General features: G+C 57.9%; 1 long non-coding RNA gene across 2 annotated transcripts; it reads right to left on the reverse strand.

Annotated features, from left to right (window-relative positions):
- Positions 1-11,153: 11,153 nt before the first annotated feature.
- LOC143660397 (uncharacterized) lies at positions 11,154-16,782 on the reverse strand. 2 transcript variants are annotated; one of them, XR_013164009.1, is made up of 4 exons: positions 16,545-16,782; positions 12,607-12,785; positions 11,654-11,755; positions 11,154-11,544 (listed from the first exon to the last, which is right to left on the reverse strand). It is a non-coding gene; the product is annotated as an uncharacterized LOC143660397 (long non-coding RNA). The 2 variants fall into 2 exon arrangements; XR_013164008.1 differs by having other exon boundaries at positions 11,654-11,903.
- Between the last annotated feature and the right edge of the window lie 1,054 nt (positions 16,783-17,836).

Raw genomic sequence — 17,836 nt, forward strand, 5'->3', positions numbered from 1 at the left:
GTGCAAAAAGTCATTGCAGGGCACCCGTGAAATAGATGCATTTGATTGTATAATTCGCGCCTCGATATAGTAGTTTTGAATAAAAAAGCCTGCACGTCTCTGCCTGCCCCGTGCAGTCCCCTCTGCTGTCCCTGGCCTGGCCTCTCTGGGCCTTGGCCCAAGACTGGCTATTATTGCACTTGGACCTGGTAGCAGTTCAAGTCCTGCTGTGTGCTGCACGCAGTAGGCCTGCAGGGAGAGCTGTTTGCAGGGCTACCCCATGGGGCTCCTCGGTGGGAGCAGAGCTGGGTCTGGGGCCTGGAGAACCAGAAGCGAGATCCCCCACCCCCGGGCAGTGTGGGCACGCTGTGTGCTCCCAGGTCCATGCTGTTGGTGAAAGCAGGCCCAGCTGTACCTCCAGGGGCAGACAGGGCATTATCCCTTCACTCACTTGCTTTCTGCAGCCACCCCAAGTGGGCTGCTCCCTGCCCGGGTCACGATGAGGGAACAGGCCTGGGGAGGCCGCTGGCTGTGCACCTGAGCGAGTCTGGGTGGAGAAGCAGGAGGCCGGGACTGGGATGTTGAGGGGCTGGGGGCTGGCACGCTCTTGGTTGTGGCCCTTGGGACCCGGTCCAGGCTGGCTCCGGCAAGGGCTAGAGCTAGGGTAAGGGCCAGGACTAGGGCTAGGGGCAAGGGCTAGGGCAAAGACAGGCCAGTGGGGAGCTGGGAGCCGTGGGCACAAGGCCCGGAGTGTTTGGGGGCGGGGGGGTGTCGGCTGCTGGCTACTCTGTCACTGTTTGTGCCCCTGTGTGTGTGTGTGTGTGCATCTCTGTATGTCACTTACTAGTTTTGTCTGGGTGTGAGTTTCTGCGGGTCTCTGGCTGTACAGCCATGGGTGCACGCCTCTGTGCGTCTCTCACTGAGGCTCGCCCTGTCACTCTCTGTGTGTCTCTCTATCTCTGTGCTCTGTGTTCTCCCTTCGGCTCTGGGGCAGGAAGCCCCACCTGGAGAGCAGAGGCAGGTCCTAGGCTGGGAAGAAACCCCCCCTCAAGGCAGGGATTTGAATGGGAGGGTCAGTCTGGCCCTGGCCAGGCCGGCTGTGGCACGTCACCTGGCAGGCAGAGACGTCTCACGAGGCAGGGCTGGGACTGAGCAGGCGGAAGCCTTTCCCTGGGCAGGAGCGCTGCTCCCTGCTCCCCAGCCCCCCGCCAGCTGGCCTGCTTCCTCCCAAAAGCCTGTCAGATACACTCCCTCTTCCTGGCTTTCCCCAGACCCTGAGTGCTGGAGAAAGCTTCTCCCCATTCGCCCATTGTAGCACCCCCAGCAGCATTTCTGGGCCCCATTTGGGATGAGCTTGAGGGTTGAAACCACTGGCAGGACTGCAGGAGTCAAAGCACCCAGGACGAGGCTGACCCAAGCTGGACTCCAGGGCCACCAGCCTGAGGGGAAGGGCATGTGAGTGTTTGTCAAGTTGACAGATAGCCCAGGGACCAACCTGGGTTTCCAGCCCACCTCCTCCTTGTCAGGGCTGGGATTCCCCAAGGCCAAGGTTACCACCTCCAGGAGGAGAGGGCCTGACCTTACAGGGCAGCCAGGACCACAGACAGGGCCCAGAGCCATCCTCTTCAATCATCGTAGCCCTGATTATCATCTCCAGCCCACCAGCTGGACATGCAAAGGGTGTGGTCCACTAGGAATATTTGCTCTTCCTGTGAGCACAAGAATGTGCTTGAGAGTTTTCAGTAGCTCTTTACAAAATGTTCTTTCAACTGATACTTTTGAAATCAACACATATTGATAAGCTGCCATGGGTTCCAGGCACCATCTCGGGCACTGTCCCAGGCTCCTGACATTCCGCCAATGGCAGGCAGTTCCCATCCTGGGAGCCCAGCATGGAGACGGCCATCCACGCGGCCACCTAAGCCAGGGGAGGTGCAAGGAGGAGTAGGAGGAAAGGTCTGTGTCAGGAGGTCAGGCAGGACTGGCTGGCTGCCTGGAGGAGGGGGCGCGTGAGGAGACACTCCTCTGGCAGGGGTAGCAAAGGGCAAACACACGGTAACAGTGGCTCTTGTCTGGCCCCTGGGTCCCCCTCTTGCCTCTGATGGCTCAGAAGCCGTGGGCTGGCCTGGCCCAGGATGGCACCCATCAGGATCCCGGCAGCCTGGAGGGCGACAGCTGTGCCCTGCTCTGGGGACAGGCTCCAATGTGTTCCCTCTTGGGGTGGGGCAGATTCAGGGAGGAGCAGGGAGGGAGCCCAGGAAGGGCCTGAAGCGGTGGGCTGGATCCGCTTTTCAGGGCTGCATTCCTTCATCTGCAGAAGACTCAGCAGGCGGGGTGGGGAAAACAAAACAGAAGCAGCTGTCGCCTAAACTGAATACAAGGAGCTAACCCCCAGCTCTTCTTCGGGGCACACACCCCAGATCGAGGGGGCGGGGCCACGGCTTTTATTAGTTCCATTTTACAGATGGCAGCTGAGGCGTGAGCGGCAGGGCTGGGGGCATCTCGGATGAGTGAGTCCCTGGCTCGTCCCAGCAGCTGGGGGCAGGCAGGCCACTCGGGACATAACGATATGACAGGGTAGGTTGATGAAGGCTCATGCATGTGGCCCCCTAACCCGCCTGGGCCTGCATTTCAGTATCTGGTGGGCACGTCCAGCTCGAAGAAGCTTTCAGACCAAATTCCAAGAATTCACCGGAGAGAAAGGCGGGTGAAGGCCCAAGCATGGGGACTTTCCAAGGTCCCCGGTCATTTTTAGCCTCTCTCCCGGGGGACGGGTGACCTGGCACTCTGTCCCCGGGCCCGGTCTGCTCTCGGCGAGTTCTTTTTCTGGCTGCATGAACTCAGGCCGTGTGCACAGCCAAAGTTAAACTGCAGAGAGCAGGCCACGTGGCCCGGGCGGGGAGCCGAGCAGATGGCGGAGCCACCTGTTGGAGGGTGGCTGAGAATCCGCAGCTCCCACCCAGCAGCTCAGCGCGGCTCCGTCCTGCACCCCTTCTTCTGCCTCTCGTCCACCCGCCTCTGCTTAGTGCAGAGTCACCCCGGGGTCCCTGGGGGAGGCTCCGGGCCTGGGGGCTGTCCCAGAAAGGTGAACCCGCCGGGGCTCAGGGTAGCAAGACCAGGCAAGGGCAGTTGCAGACTTGATCCTCAGAGCCTGGTTCTCAAGGCTAAGGCGGGGGTGGGGGGAGGAGGGGGGAGGAGAGGGGAGGAGAGGGGAAGGAGGGGAGCAGGCAAAGGGCAGGGGGCTTTGTCTACCCTGCAGAGAAGACCTCAGATGGGGTCATGGGCCAGTGGTTGACCCCAGGTCCCCTGACACCCCTGCCCCACCCCTGTCCCCGTTTTGGGGCACTGAAGGACTTCGAAACTCCTATTAAAAAAAATCATGAAGGCACTATATATCCACAGTGCAAGGTAGAAAACTCCGAAAATACCCCAAAGCAAAAGGTAAAACCATCATGGATCATCCATCTCTCAGGTACAACTTCTGCCTGTCTCGCCAACTATTTTTTAAGGACATATATGTAATTTTTTTTTACCCCTCGTCCACTAAGTGATACAGGTCAATACCTCAGTTGCCAGAGCATGATTTTTTTCTTTTCATACCATCATTTTTCATTCCCACATCTTTATATAGGGCTCAACCTCTTGTCTGCAATCCAAAATCACAAAAGCTCTAAAATCCAACTCATTTTAATAACTCACCTAGCTGCAAAATCTGCCCTGAGCTGACACGAGGCTATTTCTAGTTTGCAGTTTTCCACTCAGTGTGCAGATTCATACATTTTGCTACAGTGATATTGATCTGTTTGACACCCACTGGGGTGTCTCGTAATATCTGGCATATGCAGCATGTCACATCTGTGAGATGGAGAACATTCTGCCTTTGAGACACCTCTGGTGGGCAGGCCGTGCCCTGGACCTTAACGGGTGGACACGTCAGAGCGTCTGTTTGCCAGCTGCGCTTTGCTGGAGTTGTGTATTTAGTGTTCACGTCCACACCGACAGGGGACACGGTCAGTGCGGACAGGGCCATCGAGCCTCGGGAAGTGCCACCTGGGAGTGTGGAAGGAGCAGGCCTGGCTCTGGACCCTGGTGACAGGCCGAGGCTGGAAGTCCTCCTTGCTCTTCCCTGACAAGGTCATGCTTTTCAAACTGGGGTCCAGGGAAGGGCTGTATCAGAACCCCAAGGGGACCCCTAGAGCAATGCAGGCTTCCCGGCCCCACCCCACTTCCCGGCAAAGGCTCCTGGTGATTCTGGGGCCATCAAGTTGGAGACCCTCAGCCCCGGGCCTAGAGAAATGCTGACCTGAATCCCACTGGACTTGTGCCGGGGGTTCTAGGATCCCATCTTTTGCCTCTTCCCCGGCGGCCAGGGACCCCCCACCCCCATGCTCACCCATTCAGGGGCCCCTGGCTGGGGGGCCGCCCCGGGCTGGCAGACCTGCTCTGCTGGCCTCAGAGTCGGACCTAGGGACAGCACTTCCCAAACCAAGGGCACTACTCTTGGTTAGTACGCGGGCACGGCCACGCTGTGCAGAGATGACCTTCCCGGGCCCGGCGTCCCAGGGCCTGCCCAGCACAGCTCAGGGACCGCGGCGTGAGGCTCCAGGGCCGCTCCGGCCTTCCCCGACCCCGACTCCTCCTCAAAAGAGCGGCTGTGTTACCTTCCGTTAGCCTGCCTTTCCTCCCTCCCTGCCTTCTGTCTCGCCAGAAGTCAGTCTGTCCTTCCTTCCTCCTCTCTTTCTGCCTTCTGCCCACTCTCCCACCCATCCACCACCCACCCATCCATCCCGCCTGCCTTCCTCCTCCTCCTCCTCCTCCTCACCACTAGATCAGCTGCTTGTCCAAACTTGCTTTAGTTCCCCCCACCCCCATGGTCCCCGCTGTGTCCCTGTCTAAGGGCTGTTGGGGGGGCCGTACGATGCCGCGAGCCCCCGCCCTCGCCTGGCACGTGGTGCGCGCTCCGTCAGTCTTTGCCGACATTGTGCAAACCCGCCACACCTGGCCGAGCACGGCCCTGCAGCGCCCACAGCGCCTTCTCGGCCTCCAGCGCCGGGCCAGGGAGGGCCGGGCCTCAGCTTCAGGGTTCCCCACAGCCCCGCCACCCGGCACGCGGGGAGACGGAGCAAGGACGCCCTGCACGGGGCCCCCCTCCCCCGCCTGTGTGGGTGCAGGGTGCTGGGAAGGTGGGTGTGAAAGCATATGTGAGGGTGTGTGAGCGAATGTGTGAATGAGGGTGTGAGCCTGTGTGTGAGAGCGTGTGTGTAAGAGTGTGTGAGTATATTAGCCAATGTGTGAGTGTGTGCGTGAGTGTGCGTGTGTGTGTGTGCCAGTGAGCTCACTCTTAACGTGACAGGACAGGCCTGGCCGAGGCTGCGGTGGGCCCTGGTTTGGGGGTTCAGCATCCACTCTGCCCTTCAGATGTGTGGAGGTTCAGAGCAGGAACAGGGGGTCGAGAAGCCTGATGCGCCTGGGGGTGACTCGGCCACCAAGGGCCCAGGGGTCTCTGTGGAGGACGAGTACCTAACGGGGCCGGGACAGCTGCCTTCACCCCCTGAAGGGCCGGCCAGGGCCGAGGGTGCAGCTGCTGGGGCCACTGACTGGAGAGCCCTTAGCTTGGGCAGGCACAGGGGTAAGCAGGCAGGGGTTCCGGGGGTGCAGGGGAGACCCCGCCCCTGCTTTCAGGGTAAATGTGGGGGAGGCAGACTTGGGTCCAGGATGTGGAAGAACTTTCTCGGCTCAGAGTCGTCAACAGTAGACTGGGTTTCAGGTATCTGTGGTGGGTCCTGCCTCGTGGGTGCTATTTAGGCAGGACTGGACGATCACTGTTGAGATGTCAAAGAGAAGAATTCTTTGACCTTGTAAATGGTTGAACTTGATCGTGAAGATAATTTTTATAACTCTAATACCCTGTGAATTTATGTCAGGGAGCAATTTTTGTTTTAATCAAAGATGAGTTGGTTGCAAAGAACAGAAACAACACGTAAGCCGTGTAGGTCAAAGAGATTTAGAGAAAGCAAACAGGTCATCTCTGTTGGAGCTGAGATCTGGCACCAGGCAAACCTGGCAATTTAGTAAGCTGGCCACTCCTGTCAAGTGCTAACTCGGGGCCTGGCACCCAGTAGGTGCTCAACAAATAATAGCTGAATGGATGAATAATGAACTTCTCCAAGCAATCTATAGTAATCACATGAAAAAGGAAAAAGAGAGAAAGAGGCTGACCTAGAACAGCTGGCTACAGCTGGATGAGTTTCCCACACCTCTCCCCATTCATTCCTTTTTTCTCGATTCAGCGAATTTTATTTTGTCCCCAAAGTGGCAGGCATTATACTAGGTGTTGGTGCTGGAGATACAAGGCCGAGCAAAAGCAGATGCCTGGCTCTTGCCTTCAAGGCGCTTGCAAAAGCAGGGGAGAGGCAGATGTTAATTGAGTAACCACACTCATGAATCCATAATTACAAGCAGCTGTACGTGCCCAGAAGGAAAAGAAATCACTCAGCACATCACAGAGGTTCCTGACGCAGACCTGGGGGTCAGGGAGGGCTTGCCTGTGCTCTAGGCCTCACACAAGAGCTGAAGGAAGAGCCAGGTGTCAGCCAGGCAAAGGATCCCCCACACCAGGTGGGACAGAGCTGAAAGGGCAAATGGGGAAGTGAGGCAGGTTCGAGATCGGGACTTAAGGAAGCTGTGGTCACCCCCAGGCTGGAGGGGTTATGGAGGGAGGTGGAGGGACTGGAGCCCAGGGCCAGTGCTGGAACCACGGGGGAGACAAGGCCACTTCCAGAGACACAGCCAGGAGCAGAGAGAGAGGAGGGAAGAAATGCCCTGGCTTCTCCCTCCTCCCGCCCGCCAATCTCTTGTGCGGGCTTCCCATTGGCTGAGACTGATGGAATGTCAGAAGACAGGGAGTCTGGGACATGTAGTTTGCAGGGTCGGTCCACAGAGCAGGGGAAGGGTGAGGAGTGGGGTGGGACTGGCTAAGGCAGGAACTAACTGGGCACAGAGGGGAGGAAAGAGAGTGCCAGGCAGGAGGCAGCATGTGCTAAGATCCTGTGGTGGAAAGCGCACGGGTCTCTCGGGAAGTCCAAAGCACCAGGAGGGGCAAGGGGGCTGAGGTCCTAGGGGCTCCTGGAGAGAGGAGGGGCCTGCAGAGGGGAGTCTGCAGAGAACTATGAAAACTGGGAAGGATTTCAGTGGGAGGGAGGCTGTGATTCGACTTGGCTGCTGAGTCCCAGAGGGCAGCAGGGAGGGGCCATTGCAAACCTGCCAACCCCATCCCCCAACTCGCCAGCTTCCAGCCCCCGCAGAGGCCTGACCACCCCCACCCTCTGGCTGTGAACCCCCACAGCGAGAGGAAAGCTTCAGTGTTTCCTTGACACGTTGATTTCTCTTCCTTTTAGATCAAATGCCTCCTTTTGTCCCCCGAGATGAGGCCCCCCCTCTACCCGCCACCCCTACCGCTTACCCTCCACTAAGCTCCCCCACAGCTGCCCGCAGCCCTGGCTGGGGTGCCAGCCACTCTGGCACCTGTTGACAGCTGTTTTTCGCTTCTCCAGAAGCTCGGCTTTCAGTTCTGATAAATATTAATGGCTGACGCAGGGGCGCGAGCAGCCCTCAGTCTTTCCGGAAGGTGTGTCCGTGGCCTGGCCGCAGTTGCCTCCTCTCTCCTGCCCCCACCCCGCCCCAGGTGGGGGTCAAGCCTGGGTGTCCAGGAGATTCCCCGACCCCGACCCCCGGAGCTGTGGCTCTAGCTCACAGCCGGCTCTTGAGCCAAACCTTGGAGTGCCAAGGAAGAGGTAGGGTCAGGAAGTTCTCAAACAACCAAAGCGGCAAAAAGGCTTTACCCTGGGAGTCAGGGCAGCCGGGTGTGGTCGGGACTCCATGGCCTCGGGCAAGTCTGGCTTCTCCGGGCCTAGGACTCTCCGACCTGCCAGATGAGTAGGTGGGAAAGAGAATGCACAGACCCATTCGCTTTAAAAATGTGTGCTTTCGCAGGGATGTACTTCTCGAAGCCAGAATCCATTTCCGGGAGAAGGCAAGGGAGGAACGAGCATTTATGCAGCACCTACTGTATTCAATAGCCCGTTGATCTCCACCAAATCTGGCGGGTTGGTGTGGTTATTCTCCACGCTTATGTGGACTAGGGAAATGTAGCCCAGAAGTTCAGCACTTGCCCAGGGCCACCCAGGAGGCAGTACAGCAAGGTGCCTGCTAGGGGAGACTTGGGAGCCAGGCAGCCTGGGATCAGATTCTAGCTCTGCCACCTCCATGTCTCTGTGCCTCTGTTTCCTCCTCTGTAAAGTGGAACTCACACCAGCACCTACCTCACTGGGCTACAGAGCTGGGCACCCAATTCAAGTGGGTCTGTGACCGCCTTACCTCCCAGGCATGTGCGCTGCCCACTGTGCCACCCTGCCGCCGTCGGCCTGGACTCTGTGCAGTGCCCGACCCAGTCCCCCGGGTATGGCAGGCTCTCGGGGAATGGGCTTTGGACCCAGGCAGGAACGACGTCACGGCCCAAAGTGGGGCGGGCGCTGGAGAGTGAGTGACTGTGCTGGTAAGCGTTGTGTTCTCGACAGCTGGAATGTTCTAAATCATTCTAAGACCGGGGCAGATTGGAATTCTAAAATGTGTTTCCCCTTTTAGAGCAAGCCATGCCTAAGTATTTCTGGCCTGTGAAAGGAACACAGTTTCAGAGCCAGGGCAGAGAAAGCAGACACACTCTCTCTCACAGCCCAGTGGAAATAGTGGCCACTGAGTCCTTCTTTGTAGCCCCGGGTGGACTTTGCTGAGCTGCTCAAGGGTCTGGTGGGGGGTTGCTCTGCTGGGAGACAGCCGCCTGGGAGGGTGTTGGCGGGGGGAAGCCAGGGGGCAGGATCAGGAAGAGCCAATTTGGGGAGCTAGGGAATCTGGGGACTTGACAAGCCACCATGTACGATGTTTGAATCACTTTGCCCGAACTTACACCTATCCCACCATCAGCAATTCCACTCCCAGTACGAGCCCAGCAGAGATGTGTCGTGTGCTTTCAAAAGCAGCCCACCCGCATGGACAAGGAGGCTCAGGATAGCACTGTCCGTATTGGCCTGAAGTGGAGACCACCAAAGATGCTGTAGTGGAGAGTGCACAGGACAGATAATTTGTGGGACATTTGGCAGCGGAATACTATACAGCAATAAAAAGAATAAGTTCCACTGCGTGCAAAAAATAGGGGAGAATTCGCAGACACAGCTAGAGCAAAATGCCGGACGTGAAGACTACATACGATACACTTCTATTTGTGTAACGTGCAAACCCCGTCTGCACTGCTACATGTCACAGCACAGCTGAACCCTAAAAGCAGCCTGGGAGTGAGAGAAGCACCCCAAAGGGCCACAGCGTGTGCAATTCCTTTATATGAAAGGCCCAGAACAGGCAAATCTACAGAGACAGAAAATAAATTCATGGTTGCCAGGGGCTGGGGAGGCAAGGGGGGCTTGCAGGGAGTGGGTAACAGTGAAGGCTTGTGATGTGTCTTTTTGGGGTGATGAAAATGTCCTACAATTGATTGTGGTAATGGTTGCACAACTCTGTGAAGACACGAAAAGCCAGTGAATTGTACACTATCAATGGGTGAACTGTCTGGTTTCTGGTATCTAAATTCTGCTCAATAAAGCTGTTTGTTTTTTTGTTTGTTTTGTTTTAAATAAAACAATCTGGTGTTGGAAGTTTCTGCTATAGTACCTACTCTTGGGGGCAGGGAAGTGCCTGGAAGGGTTACCGGGGAGCTTTCTGGGAGGCCGGCCATGCCTTATTTCTCGGTGCTGGTCACACGTGTTCACTTTGTGAAAACCCAGGCTCTATAGTCAGGCTGATGCGCTCCTCTCCGCGGGGAAGTTACACGTCACCAAGAAGTTTTTTAAAACCCAACACCCCAGCTTAATGTAAAACATCGGGGGGACCCTCGCCACCAACCCATGGCAGAAATCAAAGACCAGGGCCGGCGGGCTGGCCCCTGGCGTGGAGCAGCCTCGGTGACCGGGAAGAAGTGCTGGAGGGATTCTGGCCGTTGTCTTCCCAGCCCACCTGCCAGCCAGAGGTGGGAACCCGCCGCAGCCCACTCGGCCTTCCCAACTCCCGAGAGCGTGGGCTGCTGAGAGCGAGGGAGGCCCGGTCGGCCGGCGGGGGCATAGTCAGGACGCCCAGGCGGCAGGCAAGCCCTGACCGTCAGCCTCCCGGGCGGGACCCAGGGAGGGACAAGGACGCCTTTATTTGGGAAGGAACAGGGAGGCTGGCCACAGCAGGGCGGGTGAGAGCTCGGCACGGGGGTCAGGCTGCCCAGAGCCAATCCGGCTCGCCACCTCCCAGCTCTGTGACTTAGGGACCCCATTCCCAGCCTCAGTGTCCCCATCTTGTGGAGCTGAACATCAGCACCTAGTTTTCTGTCTCTAGGGAGAGCCCAAGGAGATGACGATGTGAAGCTGTGACCTACCATCTGTGCGGCTCCTGTAAACATCAGCAGCGACTATTACATGCTGGAGGACGGGGCTTGCTTCCTGCCCCGAAGGCAGCCCGAGGGCACCCTGCCACCGCACTCCTTGGTTTCCATCCCCCCTCCACCACCACCTTAGGTCCCACCTTCCCCTGAAGCCTCCTGGCTTGGAAGCTTGGGATCTAACCACACAAACGGTTCCTGTGGATTTCGGGCTGCAACTCAGAGGTCTGTGGAGAAGCCAGCAGCAAGGCAGCCTTTGAGTGCATTAGAGATTTATGGGGAGTGTTTCTCCCATCAGCCCCAGTGGCAAGTCAGTCCCCACGATCGTTCATCAAAGGGCTTTTACGAGGCCCCTAAGTCTGCCACGAATCCTTGGATTTTGAGATGGGGAGGGCGGGCAAGGGTGTCAACTGGAGGGGAGAATGGTCTGTTCTCCTCTGTTTGTTTGTTTTTGTTCCAGTTTAAAAGGAGCCAGGCCAGGCTGGGGGGCCACCTGATCCTCACAGAATCAGTACCCCATGCCCTGGTCCTTGACTGCACAATGCAAGCTCTGATTTTTTTTTACAAAGCAGTTTGCAGCTTCCACATATGTTGTCTCATGCCATCTGGCCCAAGACCCCAAGATGGAAAAAGGTCCACCTCTTCCACTCCCCAAAGCAACTGTGTGTTAAAAAATGAAGGAATGCTAAGGCAAGGTCACCCCTGCACAGTTTATTTTTAATGCTTACATTTAACAAATTAGCACAGTGAATGCATACCAAATACAATGCCATTTCACCAGCCAGGGCACCAGGAGCTTATCCTGGCTCCAGGAACAGTGGCCCTGACTTGTGGACCCTCAGTTTCCCCATCTCTAAAATGGAGCCAGTGCTACCTGCCTTGCTTCCCCCGCGTGTCACACAGATGCAAATGGATGTGAAATGGTTTGGAAGCCTGAGGACTCCACAAATCCCAGGGCTTTTATTATTTTTTTTAACGGTTATTTATTTTTACTGTTACCCTTTTTCCTTCTAAGAAGAAGGATGTATTTTTGCTTGTGGTCTGCCATGTCTGAAGCTCTTTCTGAGGATAGCAGAGAAGCACTTGCTTCATTCCTAAGGAAAAAAAAAAAAGGAAGAAGGGAAAAATAGGGCAGTCAGATGATAAATTTTGTTTCTCTGGGCCCCAGAGAGCCAGAGGCCAAATGCACACAGGACGCATTACCTCTAAAAGAGCAAGGACGTGCAGCCTGAGCAGGTAGAAGGGTCCAGGGAGGGAGGCCAAGGGCACGGGTGGTGGAGAGGGTGGAGGCAAAGGGCAAAGGCCCTGGAGAGAAGGGAAGTCGGGTGACGGGGTCAGAAGGAGCCGGGGGCACGTGGCCGAGCTCCCGCTGACTGCTGGCACTCGGGTGAAAGGAAGGCGGAGAAGTCCGAGCCTGCAGGGGCAGCAGAGCCGTTCTGCAGCGATGAGGGCACTGTGGGGTTGTGGACGCAGGGTCATCTGTCTCTGGTTCAGCCATTGATTGGGCCGCCACCAGGTGCCCAGCCTTGGGGGACAGCACGTGGGAGACTGACACCCACCCCCCCACCCCCACCCCCGCCGTGGATCTGGCTCAGTGGGAGAGGCCGGCGCAGAGACAAATGCAAAAAAATAATGCGTGTTCGGAGGCTGGACACCAGCTCCCTGGGGTGAGGCTGAGGGCAGATTCCTGCAGTTTCGGGGCTAAGACAACCTTAAGGGAGCTGCAAACGGGAGCTGTGCCCAGATGCTCCACGCTGACCACAGTCTTGGGTCTCTTGCAGAACTGGGGGGCGGGGTATGGGGTGTGGGGTGTTTTTTCCACTGTTGCCAAATGCCAGGCGGCCTGTGAGCATTTGTTGTTGCTTTGTCAAGTCCCTAGATGAGAGTCTGGGGAACTGAAGATGGAGCGAGCCAGGGTTGTGGACTTATGGGGTTCGAGGGGGCCCCAGCATGGTCTCTGTGCTGCCGAAGTTTCTAGTGCTCAGAGGAACGGCGAGAAGCTCTGCTCGGGACACGTTGGCTGTGGGCTCGGCTGCCCTCGGCAGGGATGGCTGGATGAGGTTGGGCCTTTTTCACTTTCCCTTTAGAAACAGGCCCCTCGGGGCCCCTTTGGCAGGAGGGGTTAATGCAAAGGAACCCTGGCTTGTTCTCCTCACCTTTCCTGCACATCCTCGGCCTTTTCCATGTCTAGACATGGAGCTGCCAGGGCCTTGGTTTCCTCAGGCGTGAAACTGGGGACATGGGCGAGAAGCGGGAGGATGGGCCTTCCTGGGCCATACCTGGCCCAGCAGCTGGCATCTCTGGATGTAGGGCAAGGCTCATCTCAACAGTGAACCTAGCAAGGGGGTGAAAGAGACACCCTACCTGGGATCAAACCCAGAAGCACTGGCTGCATGGCTTTGGCCAGTAACTTCCCTCCTCTGTGCCTGAGTCTCCACATCTATACACTGGGCATATTAACAGAATCTAGCGCAGGCTCGATGCCAAGACTTGGGGAGTCTGCACCTGTAGACTCAGGTCCTGGGGTGTGATGAGCATTTGACTTGGGTACACAAACACCACGGTAATTCCTCTGTTAAGAGGCTGTGCTTTTCCTTGGTGGTCTCCAGTCATCCTCCCCCAGCTCTTGGGGTTATGCAGTATTGTTTTCTCTGCCTTACGGATGGGGAAACTGAGTTCAGTGTGGGGGGTGGTCAAGGAACCAGGCAAAGCCACAGGGCTAGTCAGTGGGAGTCTTGGTGAGTCAAGCCCTGCCCCCGTGGCACCCACCCACAGGTGAACACCCACCTCCACCCGCCTTCCTGTTCAGATTTGTGCTTACCTGCTCCCGGGCTCCTGACACATGGGAGAGAGGACATACCTGAGTCATTGGGTCCTTGTGGTAATATCCAGCTGGACTTCCACCCTGGGCTGCTTTACACACACACACACACACGAACCATGTGTGCACATATATACATACACATACCTTTACATGCACATGTATATACACTTTTGCACACATGCACACACCTATACATGTATACGTATATACACCCATGCACACACACATACCTACACATGCACACATTATATACGTGCATGCACACACATACCTATACATGCACACATGCACATACCTATACACACACATGTATATACACATGCCCACATGTATGGCACACTCAGGAAGTTTTCCTGGCTCTCCAGTTTAGCTGAGGAGACCCCACATCCCTCCATTTGGGCTCTCCTTGCTCTACCTCGTGTGCCACCCCCGCATAGCCCACCGTCTCCCAGAGTGCGGCCAGGCAGCGGCACCCGCTCCGGGCCAGGCCCCCTGCCCAGCGCCTCAGTCACTCTCACTGGAGCCGCGCAAAATGTCTGTGAGGTGGGGGTCACTGCCCCCCACCAGAGCAGAAACCTGAGGCTTTCTCATGGGGTTGAGGGTCTGCCCAAGGCTTGGGAGGGACAGGATAGGAGTGGGACAGGTTGGGGCGCTGGGCAGGCCCCGGACACACAGTGAGCAGGTCAGACCTGGCTCTGCCCTGGGGGAGGAGAGGCAGGAGTGAGCCAGACAGGGAGCGAGAGACAGAAAAACAAATAAAACCAAATTCCTCTGCCAGGGGCTGAGATGGAGAAGGACGAGGGGGAGGCCTGCGGGGGGTGGGGGGGGGGCGCGGTGGCACTGGGAGCCCCTCTGGGATGACATCTAAGCTGCTGGAGCCCGAAAAGCATTGCAGGAGGAAAGGGCAACACGTGCCAAGCCCTAAGGGGCCCAGGTGCTCCTCGATGGCCCACCTGGATCTGCTAAGCCCAGGCGCTGCTTCACCAGCAGTCCACGGGGGTGTGCATGTGTGTGGGGGGGCCACACAGTCCCCCAAACTGTGCTGAGACACAATGAAACAGACTTGCCCCTTTACAGTCTTCCTAATGAGCCCCCTCCTCTCGCCAGGTATTAAAAAAGCCAGGGGCCAGGCTCCGCCCTCCTGCCCTGCCCCCATGTCTCTGGGACAGTTTTCCTGACACAGCGTTTTCCCGGGCCTGGGTGAGGGACAGCAGTGCCAGCATTTTGGCAACAATGTTCCCGTTAACCCCTGGACTGTGACCCCTGGAATATCCACCAGGGACTCCAAAGACGTGGCCGTTTCCTCCTGTCCGTTTATTTATCCCTATTTTATTTTTATTCCATATGTTCTACTCATCTGTTGACAAGGCAGATAAAAGGAGCATCAGACACAAGGTTTTCACAATCACACAGTCACATTGTGAAAGCTATATCATTATTCAATCATCCTCAAGAAACATGGCTACTGGAACACAGCTCTACATTTTCAGGCAGTTCCCTCCACCCTCTCCATTACATCTTGGATAACACGGTGATATCTACTTAATGTGCAAGAATAACCTCCAGGATAACCTCTTGACGCTGTTTGGAATCTCTCAGCCATTGTCATTTAGTCTCATTTCACTCTTCCCCCTTTTGGTCGAGAAGGTTTTCTCAATCCCTTGATGTTAAGTCTCAGCTCATTCTAGGGTTTTTCTCAATCCCTTGATGCTGAGTCTTAGCTCATTCCAGGATCTCTGTCCCACGTTGCCAGGAAGGTCCACACCCCTGGGAGTCATGTCCCATGCAGAGAGGGGGAGGGTGGTGAGACTGCTTGCAGTGTTTGCTGCAGAGACAGGCCACATCTGAGCAACAAAAGAGGCTCTCTTGGGGGTGACTCTTAGGCCTAAATTTTAAGTAGACTTGACCTATCCTTTGTGGGGTTAAGTTTCATATGAACAAACCCCAAGACTGGGGGCTCAGCCTATAGCTTTGGTTGTCCACACTGCTTGTGAGAATATCAAGAATTCAACTTGGGGAAGTTGAATTTCTCCCCGTTCTCACCATTCCCTGAAGGCGGCTTTGCAAATACTTTTTCACTCACTGATCGAATCACTCTGGGATTCATTAGGGCATCACTCTGGACAAACCAGCAAAATCTCATGTCCTACCTGAGATTCCAAGTACTTATGACATTCAATCAAACTATCTACATGAGTTATATTAGGAAATGCACTAGTTAAAACATAAATTTTGTAACAAATAAACATTTTTTGCTTTAGTCTCACACATAAGCTGACCTTTTAAAATGTCCGTTCATTTTTAATGCATGGTCCGTCTCCTTGCCAAGAGGAGGCCCAGTTTTATTTACAAGTCATCGCCCCAGAGGACGGAGGGGCCAACCTGGCACCTTTGTCACCAGACCGCCTTCCGGGCTCCAGCTGGCAGGTTGGGACAGCTGTCACTGCTCAGAAATCAGAACTCCTAGAATTCTGAGGCCGAAAGGGGCATCATTTCACAGATGGGAAATGTGAGGCCCAGAGAAGCTGGAATTGCCTAATTGCCTGGCTGGGTCCCCCCCACCCCCTGACATGAAGGTCTCTGTCCCAGCAGAGCGGGGGAGAGGCGGCCCAGCCAGGTGGCTGGGACCAGCCCTGGAGCCCACTCCCGGGGTTTGAATCCCAGCTCTGACCCTTCTGAAAGTAACAACCTTCAGTGCCTCATCTCTTCCACCTGGAAAGTGGGGCTGATGACAGCGGCTCACAGTCATTAGAAGGAGTAACTACCATGCGCGTTAAACCCCTCGAACAGTGTGCAGCACCAGTCAAGTCTCCATGTGTCTGCTAAATATGACATATTTATATACATAGGCAAGAAATACACGGGGACAGTTCATCTCAGCTGCAGCTCCTGTTGACAAGAGAAGGAAAGAGTCCCAGAGAGATTGAGTCGCTTGCCCAGAGACACACAGGGTCATTTCGCCTCTGTCGGTGACCCCAGTACCCTCTGGCCAGCAGTGGGAAGGCACGTGCCCGGCCAAGGATTCTGCCCCCACGGACAGGGATCATGGGGACAGTTCTCTTCTCTGCCTCCAAAATGAGAGCAGTGGCCCCTGAAAGGTGCCCAGCACCTGGTAAAAGGTGCTCACTGCACGTCCCCTCTAGAATGGGGACAGGGCCAGGTCCCCCGGCCGGGATAGCCCCCGACCAAACCGTCCGCCTTCAGCGGCCCCTCCCGAGGCCTGCCCTTCATCGATGGCAGCTGGGTCTCCAGGGGCCGCTGCGTCCTTACCTGGTTCCGCCCGCGTCCCGCTTGACCTTTAGCTAAAGACCAGCTCCGGCAGCCCCGGGGCTGCCTCGGGTCCCCGAGGAGGCCCCTCAGACGGCTTTGGCCGCGCGGGCTGGAGCGAGCCCCTAATTGGGGCCATGAATCATTGTGCGCGGCTCCGGGGCTGGACACAAAATAGATAGAGGAGCCGGCGAGCTATTGTGCGCAGTTTGGGACGCGGGAGGAGGGGAGGCGGGCGGAGGGAGGGGGAAGGGGGAGGGAGGGGGAAGGGGGAGGGAGGGCTTCCCCCGCCCGCCCTCCCGCCCGCCCGCGCGCCCGGCCTCCCGCCCTCCCCCTCCCCCTCCCCGCCCGCCCGCCCGCCGCCCCGCCTCCCTCCTCCCCAATTAAATGACCCAACGCTTTGGCAGGCGCCGGAGCTCGCACATGCGGCTGCCGCTCCAGCCGCCCGGGGCCCGCCGCCGCCGCCGCTGCGTTCCGGGCGCGCTCGCCGCGGCGCCGCCTCGGCCTGGGCCGCCGCCGCTGCCGGGGGCTCGGCGGGCCCGGGGGGCGTCCCAGCGGGCGGCCGTGCGCCCGGGCCGGCGCCGGGCGGCCGCCGCCAAACTTTGCGGCGCGCACACATGGTGGGAGCTGGGCGCGGCGGGGCGGCCTGCGGGGGCGCGGGCGGCCGGGGAGCGCGGCCATGAGCGGGCGGGCGGCGCCGGTCTCCCGCAAGCAGCGGCTCATGGCCGCGCTGGGCGAGCGGGCGGCGGGCGGCGGCGGCCCGGGCTCCGCGCTCTCCTGCTTCATCTGCGGCGGCGGCATCGGGCGCGGCAAGGAGCTGAAGCTGCAGGTGAAGCAGCCGGCGGCTGCGGCGACGGCGGCGGCGGCGGGCGCGGGGGCCCCGGCGCAGCCCTTCTTCCCGTTCCTGCAGCAGCAGGAGCCGGCGCCCGGCGCGCGCGAGCTGTCCCCGGCCGACGGCTGCGTGCTGGTGTGCGCCGTGTGCCGCTGCTTCCTGGGCGAGCAGTGGGCGGCCTTCGAGCGCGCCCGCACGCCGGTGGACAAGCGCATGTACTGGCTCAAGCGGCCCCACCAGTGCGACGCGGGCGCCGGCGGGCGCCGCGGGGGCGCCGGGGCCCCCCGCGAGTGGAACGTCGCCTACGCGCTGGGCGCCGCCGCGGGCGACGACGACGACCACCAGCGCTCCGAGTCCCGCGCGGCCGCCGACGAGGTGCGCGATTCCGAGCTGTCCGAGCTGTCGGACACCGACCACTTCTCCGAGCCCGACCCGACCGCGCGCGGCGCCGCCAGTCCCCTCC

This window comes from Tamandua tetradactyla, chromosome 16 (genome assembly GCF_023851605.1).
Source record: "Tamandua tetradactyla isolate mTamTet1 chromosome 16, mTamTet1.pri, whole genome shotgun sequence".
In the NCBI taxonomy this organism is placed as follows: Eukaryota; Metazoa; Chordata; class Mammalia; order Pilosa; family Myrmecophagidae; genus Tamandua; species Tamandua tetradactyla.